Raw genomic sequence first — 9,899 nt, 5'->3', positions numbered from 1 at the left:
GAGGGGGGGGGGGGGGCGTGGCCCGCTCTGGCAGCAGCATAAAGTAAATGGAGATGGATGGAAGATTTAATATGCCCCCTCCATCCCCTGTCCCACCCGAACAGACCTGAGCCAGGGTCTGGCTGGCTGGGGCGAAGCAGCCCATGTCGGGGTCTCCCCACCTCGCTGCTGTAGCAGCAGGGGTGGGGGCATGTCCACCAGGCCAGCATGGTCCCCCGAGTAAAGGGAGCAGGGATGGGCTTTATTCCCCCCTCTGTCATCACTCTCCCCAGGGGACCTCAGTCAGGGTCTGCCAACCCTGGCTGTTGCCTCCACAGCTCGCACCTGGCCAGACAGACACCAGCTGGGGTTCCCCGGAGACGGAGGGAATGGAAGGGGAAATAAGCCATAGGCCCCCAAGCTCCTCTTGGTACTGCTGCCACCATTACTTGCCCTGTGCAGTCTGCAGCAGCATAGCCCCCCCACCAGGAAGAGGCTTGTGCTCCCCAGGACACCACTGAAGGGGCTGCTGCCCCATCAGGATCACTAGGCCAGGAGCAGAGGCAGGGGCCCTCTGAGACAAAGGGGGAATCTTGCGTCGGTGATTTGTGAACTGCAAATCCCAGAGACCTTGGGGGCAGCAGGTAGAGGAAGCAAACACGCAGCCCATGCTGGCTACATGCCAGAGAGCTGTGCTCTAGCATGCCCCTCCCCACCTCTGGTTTCTGGCTTGAGCTGCTGCAGGCATGTGGCTGCATTCCCTGAATCAAATGTGAATGTTTGTTAATTTGTGTAGTGGTTCAATCTTTGCATCTTAGACTAACCTGCAAAAACTGAATCAATTCAGCTCCAGGTTTTTTGACTGTCTGTACTTAGCCCTGATCTCCAGTATTTAAAAGTTGACTTAACCTCTGAAAGCTGAGCAGCTTGGGAGAGAATGCCGTGAAGTTGCATGAACTGTTATGGCTATGCATGTCTGCTACAAGTACCCACATGAGGTAGATGTCCTAGCTGAGTAGGTTTGATGGTAATTCTATGTAGCTCTTAAAAGGAAAGGGGCCCTTTACTGGGGAAATACTGTGTAATATGTTTGCTGAATAGCCGTGCAGTCTCACATTACTAACATAATATTAATATAAACCTAACAGATTTTTTTTATTTAAAATTATTTTAAGGCTTTCCATACTTTAAAATTCTGTGCACAAAGATGCATACTCTTTTTTTCTACTTGATCTGCATATCCTATTACCCTGTTATGCACATCTAAATGGAGTAATTGCACATCAGGTGACCAAAAGCATATCTAATTGGCCATTTGTGTATGAAGCTACCACAGTGTTGAACACATTTATGGTAACTATTGGCTCAAACGTGCTCATACAGATCTTGGAACTGTGAGTCTTAGACACTGGTTTTGTTTTAGTTGGAGTGTGACTAGCAAGGGTTTTTATATTGTGTTTAACAGCTCTGGGTGCAATTTCCCCTGCAGAGGGAGAACCCAGCTTTCAGGCAGGAATCTCCTTAAAGTTTCAACTAGTAAAGGTTTCTCCCTCATCATTTAATCAGGGAGTAGGCTGTAACCATTTTGACTCCTCTCTTCATGTGTTCTGCACTCTGTATGGTTATATGGGAGTGCATAAAGCTTTATGACTTGCAGGAAACGATGATATGCTGGTTTCTAGTTTCAACTAAATAGCTCAAGAGAATAGTATTAACTTTTATCTTTATAAAAGCCTGAAGCAAATTCTATCTGTGAATTTGTGACTAACTTATAATAAAAGAGAATGCAGTGACATGCCTGTGCCAGAGCCCCTTTCTGGTTTGTGTTAATTCTGCATATTTCCCCAAACCTTACCTAATAGGCATCATGCAAGCTGGCTTTGTGTCAGCTAAATCGTGTGGTCCGATTTATTTGTAATCATGCATCACAAGTCTAAAGCGCGGAAGTCTTTTCAGTGGCCATGGCCCTTCACCATTCCCCCTGGGTTTTTTAGTATTACGTGGTCATTTAAAACAATTGGTGACAAAACAGAATGGTTTAAACTAGAAATAATTGACCTTAAGGTTGTAAAAATAGGCTGTTACCCAGAAGAGTGTGACACTTTTTTTCCAAACATTTTTTCCCTATACTTTAATAGTAAACAGAGGGAGGAATAAAATATTTGAGTTTTTTAGAACATGAACGATATACATAAATTAACAAAATTTAAGGGCTTTGTTTAAAAATATATTTTTTTAAATGGTTAACTTCAGAGCTTCTTTCTGAACAGTCTATTGACTGTCAAATACAAAAAAAAATTATGATATACATTGACACAAAAATATAACTTTTTAAATTGCTTCATAGAAATTTAAATGGCCTAAATATTTGTAAACACTAGAGAAATAACAGCCTGCCTTTTTTTTTTTTTTAATTACATTAAGGAAGAAGTAAAAGTCTTTCTCTGTGGGGTCATCTAAGAGGATTGGACAAAGCTCTGGAGAACAATCCTGCACCCAACAGTAGTGGATTAGGTAATAGATATTTTCCATCCTTAGCAACTATAAATATGGAGACCTAATACAGCAAATATATGTAATGGGGAATGTTTGATTCAGTTATAATTTAAGAACTTGTGCAGTTCTTGTGACTACAATAGAGAAAATCTCCATTATTGAATATTAAATACTTTAGTATCTATGCATAACGCAGTAGGGGAGTTTCCTTTCATATGAATGCGGTGTCTTCTTTTAATTAGTGAAAAAAATAACTTTTTATCCCTCTCCCCATCAAATTTTAATTTTGCATACATGAGTTGCTAAACTCTGGTTTCTGCATTAAAAGTTGGTGAAGACAGAGGTGTGTGTGTGTGTGTGTGTGTGTGTGTGTGTGTGTGTGTGAGAGAGAGAGAGAGAGAGAGAGAGAGGCTATAACAAATGTTTAGTAATTTTTGCAGCGTGCTATTTGAAAAGTTTTCACAAAAGCAATATTATACTTCATAATTATAAGACTGACCAGCCAATTTTCTTCAATAAACTCCTGTTTTCATCATGCACATCTCACCGTCTTGAGGTTTTCCATTTCTTTTAAAGTTTTGTTCAAGATGTGGAACTTGGAGCATGTTCTGAAGCTGTCAAGAGTAAAATTCCTTTGCAAAAGAAATGTGTGTGTGTGTTGCCAAGCTATGGGATCTATTTAGAGAAGGTTCAACTTCTTTCCTTCAAGTGTATATAGTATATACCTAGCATTAAATGAGGCAGCCTGGTTACACAAAACAGTCTTGCTATGGCAGCATGGACCATGGTGTGCTGGCTAATTTGTCCTGCCAAATTGTGGTGGGTCTCTAAATGGAACAGCTCCTATCTAGCTCAGATTATCCCATTTCTGTAAATAATTTTTTTGCAGGGGGTGCATTTCAGTTTTGGTACTTAGAAAATCTGAAGCTGCTAAAGTTCACACCCGCACAATGTGCTCATTAGCTTGTATCTCCTCCGGGTTGGGAGGAAATGCTGTCATGTGAACTGGTTGAGAGGAGTGCATCGGTTCATCTTGTCAACTGTAAACTAAAAGGAGGGCACTTTTTGGTGACTGGCTATTTGGGTTTTGAGGATAATTGGTCTAGCATTATCTAGTTGCAGTTAATAAGGATAGAAGAATAAAGAGGAATGGAGCCACTTCCTTTTTCATTAGATCATTTCAGAGCCTATTTTTTCAGTTAAAGTGTTTTTTAAAAATAACCTAATATAGCTCATTATAATGTAGTAGTAATTTATTTACAGCTTTTGCCTAATACAATCAAATTGTCAACAACATTATATTAATAAAAATATAGTTTCATAGTAGCTAGGGTCAGGAGGGACCTGAACAGATCATCTAGCCTGACCCCCTGCCACAGGCAGGAATGAATGCTGGGTTCACAAGACCCCAGACAGGTAATCGTCCAACCTCCTCTTGAATTTGCCCAAGGTAAGGGCGAGGACCACTTCCCTGGGAAGTTGGTTCCAGATTTTGGCCACCCTAACTGTAAAATATTGCCTTCTGATCTCTAACCTAAACCTGTTCTCCATCAGCTTATTACCATTGTTTCTTGTCACCCCAGGTGGTGCTAGGCAGAGCCCTTTTCTCCCCATTTGCTGGTGATCTCCCCTGATGAGCTTGTAGGCAGCCACCAGGTCTCCCCTCAGCCTCCTCTTGCTGAGGCTGAACAGGTTCAGGTCCTTCAGTCTCTCCTCGTAGGGCCTGTCCTGCTGCCCTCTCACCAAGTGGGTGGCCCTCCTCTGAACCCTCTCCAGGCTGGCCACATCCCTTTTGGAGTGAGGCGTATGTGTATTTGTGATTATTGGCATTGGTACAATAAGATTATACATTCTACCAGTTTAAACAGATTTTAAAACAAAACATAGCATATGATGATACAAATAGTAACTAAAATGAAGCATTATACAGTGGAGCGTAATAAAAAAGAATAGAAATGGATGAAATCTTATTTGATTTGATTATTTTTTTTGGCCCTTATTCTTTGTGCAAGTAACACAAATACACCTAAGGAGTATAGGACAGGCTGTAAATTGTTAGAGGAGCCACATTTTTTTTTTCATTAGCTCAGTATTTAAAAATTTCCGCTAATGGAGAGATCCATTTTCCTTTTCTTTCTTCAAAGAATGAACAAGACCACAAATCTCATTCTTCCCACAAGAGCATAGCTATCTATACATGGGATCTGACACAACCTGCTCAAAACGACTGTAGATCTCATTAGAATGAAAAATAATTTTATATATTTACCATATTGTAACCCATAAATTTTTCAGTCTGGCTCTGCTCTATTACCTTCTTTTATACCTTTTTATTGTATATTTATGATTAAAATTGGTATTAACAAATCTGTTTTTGTTAATGTAACTAAAAGCTAAGCTACTTGTTCTGCCTAGCTGCTAACAATCTTGTGACATCTCACAAAAGCCAGACTCCTCCCATTCCTGTGCTTTTTCCATTTTTCTACACAAACTTTCAACCTGCTCTGCTCCTGTTGCTTGCCATCACCTCCCATCCCAAAAATAAAGGATATAATGTTTCTGAAAAGTTTGGGGGAGCCTTTGGGCTATCTAGTGATGTGTAACTACAGAGTGATTGTCAACAGTGCTTTGTGTGTTCTGCCATTGAAGAGACGAGTCATGGATAAATCAAAGCATTACTTTCTTTTAACATTTATAATGTAATTTGCAACACCAAGCCAAACAGCTATTTTAAAAAGTTAGCATCAGGCATTGGGAGCATACATACAGAGCTTTGTAACTTCTGTGAAGTATCATCTTTGTAATGTAAGCACATTCCAATTTCATTGCGATGTTGTCTGCTGTTGTCCTTACTAGCATATTAGTGTAAAAAGTGTTCTGAACCAGACACCTCTAATTATTCTTCTATTTCAGAGGATAAACATTTACTTAAGTTGTAATCACCATTATTATTACACACAGAAAAAACAGTAGTTGCAGTGGATAGGCATGTGTTTGTGTCTTTCAAGCCATTATAATACTACTGAAAGAATTTTGAAAAGCAAGCACATTTTTAAAGGTTCTCACAAAACCAATATTACACTCTGTAATTATACATACATATTAAAATCAATATGCAAAGCATGCGATTAACAGACAAGCACAGTTGGCATTTGAACATCAGTTTTAATTGAGACTGTTCCAACATTCTGTATGCTACAAGGAAATTAATGGCAGCATTGCAACCCTTCAAGAAAAATTAATTATCCCTGCTGCTTCCCAGTCCCATGCTTCCTTCTTAACCCTGTCCTCATGTACCCCTGCAGGTTTGGAGTGCCACTATTTACACATACCAAATATTTCATTGCCTTGAGGAGGGTATGGGCATTTAAAAATTTTACCAGCTGTTTCAGGTCACTTACAACTTAAGCAGCTCTTTCCTTTTGAATGATTTATTTAGTTGGCCTCTCACTGGGTTGTCAAGGGTCTGCAAAGACTGTAACTATATGAAGAAAAGATTCTAATTTGTCAGCTGAAGAGAAGGGAGTTGTTTGTAGTGAGCGGGAGAGAGAAGAGAATTGGTTAATATTGTGGGTCTGACATGTTGGTTCTCTGCTAATGCAGCATTGAAAGAAGGATGGTTGTCAGCTATGCATTCCTGATTAGAGACAGAGGGGAGATAAAGAAAGGGTGAATGTGGGACTTTAGGGGAAGGCAGCAGAGATTGGAATATTTTTTTCTGTCTTCAGCAAGATGCATGGGACTGTATCTGCATGGAGATATGTGCGTACTCGATACCTCTGAGAGGGGAAACTAGAAGGAGTTGTCAGAACTAAGAACAGACGTGAACAGAGGAACTGATGGGCCTCAAAGCTTGTCCCATAGCTCAAGAATAAGATGACACTTGATGAAGTTAAAAAGAATAAGCATTAGAATGATAAAGGGAACCACTCTCAAGTATACACTTCATAGCCAACTCATTTGCTGTTGCAGTTCATAGCTACAGGATGTTCCCCAGACAAATTATACAGCTGACTTTTTTTTTTTTTTTCCAAGGCTTAGATCAGCTGCACACATGCTTTGTTAAGGTCCCAGGGTGCTGAAAGCCCAAGATCAGGGAGAGGCTCCCCAGTGTCAAACTCACAGCACCCTGGGACCTTAAAGTATGCATATGCAGCCTGGCATAGAGAAACCAGTTCCTCCCCATGCTGGGCCACATGGCTTGCCTTTTAAGTTATTGGTAGGCAGGGACATCACATTGGGGACTGGGTCTCAATGCTGGGATACTTGCACCAGCAGTCACGTGATTTGGATCAAAGGAATTTTTATCCCTTATCCCAAAAATCACATGTCCTTCCATGCACATCTGGCATGGCAGGAAGCACAATTTCTGAGTGGGCATAAAATCCTCTGATTCCAGTTGTGAAGTTATTTTAACATTTGCCAGGGGCCTTAGACATCTCACTCTTACTCTTTTCAGTCTGTGTAATGTTTTTGTAAGAGCTCTACTCAGCATGTGCACTGTACACTTGCAAAGAGTCTCAGAACAACAGGCCCTGTAGGCCACAATTAATGGGTATTTTTGGCTTGTAAGAAAAGATATATAGCTTAATATTATATTCCTTGCAGTCATATGCTAATTAGTAGTGGTGTATACAATTGCTCTCCATCAAAGTGATTGAAAGCTTGCAAAGATATTTTCTTTTGCCTGTAGGAAGCATACAGGAGACACTATCAGTCACTATCAAGTGCTTGAACCTCCTGCATTCCTGGATGCTAACTTACGATTTTGTTTGTGAATTATGTACGGAATCGTAATACTTTTTCATGATTCTGGGAGCTCTGCAATCTTGTATGGGGAGTAGGTAGATGCAAAGAAGAGCTGGCAGAATTATTGATTGGCATCTTTACTGTCAGATTTGGGATGGAGGTCAAAAGTCAGCAGTCTATAACGATGACTTATTCCCTATCCCCTGGGACTTCTCCCTCCCTCTTGTATTTATACTACTTAGGCTGACTGATGCTCTTAAGAGTCACTACCTTAATGAAACCCAGTCTTTCATAATTGCACTAATGCAAAGAAAAAGCTTATTTCATTCTCATCCCCGTCGTGCTTAGACCCAAATAGCTCAAATTTGTTTATCTTTAGCCCATGCTAGAATAAGCATCTATTGTGGTGGAATTTGGGGGAAAAATTTAAACTTGGGAATAATTGGTTAAGGTTTCTGGATTTTTATTTGGGATAAGTTCAGAGTTTTGTGGTAACTGAGGTGGGAAAGTGTGGTGTGAAGGTTAGGGTGGGGTTCTTGTGGGGCAAAGAAAAGTTTTTTCTCTTTGGTCATTATTGAATTGTATTTTTACTCATATTGAGATGGAGATAGTTTTTCTTCCATTTTATATGGTACAACCAAAATTTAAATAGAATCATTTGCATGTGTATTTACCACAGAGGCATGGAGGAAAGTGAGGAGTATGTGTGAATTTATTGCAACTGTGCAGAAATTCCAATGACTGCATACAGAACAGAGGCACATAAATAACAACTTGGGCCAGAATATTTAAAAACATACTAAATATTTTCCTGACTCCCAGCATGAAATCTTTTTAATTTTTTATCCACGGTACAGAATAAAGTGCTTACTGCAATACATGCTGTATGACAAAACAGTAAAGCACTGACCAGTGAAAAGTAGGACAAGTGTGGTGGCCACCACTGATCATGATACTCTGTATAATAATAAGAATGGGGGAAGAAAACAAAACGTGTTACCATGGCGCGCACACATAAAGCAAGGAGTCTAACAGTGTCACGTGGCTCTCAGCTTTCTGGATAGGGCAGAATATAAATCTAAATAATACATAAATGTAGGCCAAAGGAAATAATGGCTAGCCGGCCGCATGCCTTAGTCCTTGAAAGGCTTGGGTTTGAGTTTGTCTGAGTAGGTTCGACCATTACATTTAAGGGAATCTCAGCCTTTTTTAAAGCTGTTATTCATTTTGAACATCTGGGAACCTAGGACTGATGGTGAAGAGCCCTTTGTTATTAAATTAGCTGCCCTCTTTGGTTATTGAGGGCCCTAGCCTGTTGACTATTGTGTAGACTCTCTTTGTTCCTAGTGGGGCAGATTGTTGTGGCCAGGAATTGATTTATTGGATAAGTAGTGCCTTACACTTTTGCACCTTAAGACTTGATGCTGGGCACTTATATGAAGTGAAGAATAAAGATAGTAAAGGCTCCTAGGAACTCATTCTACCAGAGGCCCTCATTCTAGCAGAGGCCTCTGCAGCTTTGGATCAATAAAACCAACTCTGATATATATTTATGCCAGTGACCAAAGAATGTGACCAGCTCTGGTCAAAGGTACGCACCAGATATGGACAAATGAACGTATCGATTCATTAAAAAAACTCTTTGCTTAATTCTTAAATTTGTCTACATGTGTATTACAAAGGCTGACGAGTGAACAAAAGCTCTTGTTTTCGAGGGCACGGAATTTGCTACTGTCCAAGATAGCATTTCAGTTGCTCTGGATCCCGCTAGAATAGCAGGTGCGCTTGTTTGGGGAGGGGGGAAGGGTGGTGTTTGTTTGTAACAGATTGCTCTATAGTGTAGGTGCCTCTGGGGTGAAGAATTGACAGCTTACAGTCAAACCATCATGGAAACAAGCATGCAGTAACATCTGTGGTTCATTGTGGAAAAGGTTTCATAGCAGTGTGCGTCTAGAATCTACAGCAGAAAGGACAGATAAATGAAATGAACGCTAATGCATAATGAGAGAAAATAAAAAGCATGATCAGTCAAACCTCTGAAGGAGGGTTGTTGTGTTTCACTCTGAGGATAGTTATCTTCATAAAAAGACCTATTCTGACAATTTTATACCATTACAATTGCTTAAGAAACTGCCCGACTTAAGTGTTTTGAGACTGACAAAGCACTTTAAAAAAACTGGGGGTTTTTCAGTCCTTACAGTAAAGCTCAGAAACCTCAATCAGGGCAGAGGGTTGTGTTTATATGCTTCCTTTTTAAGGTCAGCTAAATGTTGTTCCTCTTTCACAATTTATAACCTAAGAAATAAGGGGGCCTGGGGGATGAAATACTTGTCTGCTTTTAAAAATGTATATATATATTTTTTGCCAAGTTCAAAAAATGTGAGCATTTTCCAAGGTGCTATGTGTAAGTATGCATGGAGTCAAGATTTTAGGCTGAATTGTGAGTGCTGATCACAAAAAGAATTCATCTCGGGCCCCTCCCATGGAATGCCATGAAGAATTGCCTGGCCGTTTCTGATTTAGTTGTTTTAGTGCTGAGCTAACTGCACTCGGTGTCCTCTCCCTTGGGCACATTCACATTATACGTCCTTTGAGCATCAAGGACAATAAAAAGTCCTTTTTCAGATATGTGGGGAGCCGGAGGAAAAGCAGGGGCAACATTGGACCCCTGCTGA

General features: G+C 40.4%; 1 protein-coding gene across 1 annotated transcript in view; it reads left to right on the top strand.

Annotated features, from left to right (window-relative positions):
• Window positions 1–2,402: 2,402 nt before the first annotated feature.
• The window catches only part of SULF2 (sulfatase 2), a 201,816-nt gene continuing 194,319 nt past the window's right edge, over window positions 2,403–9,899 (top strand). The window contains exon 1 of the mRNA XM_006016705.2: window positions 2,403–2,493. The gene's annotated coding sequence lies outside the window, so the exon portion shown is untranslated. The remainder of the gene's footprint in view (window positions 2,494–9,899) is intronic.

This window comes from Alligator sinensis, unplaced genomic scaffold (assembly GCF_000455745.1).
Source record: "Alligator sinensis unplaced genomic scaffold, ASM45574v1 scaffold76_1, whole genome shotgun sequence".
NCBI classification, from domain to species: Eukaryota; Metazoa; Chordata; order Crocodylia; family Alligatoridae; genus Alligator; species Alligator sinensis.
The sequence above is the reverse complement of the archived record's forward strand: the minus strand, read 5'-3'. Positions and strand labels throughout refer to the sequence as shown.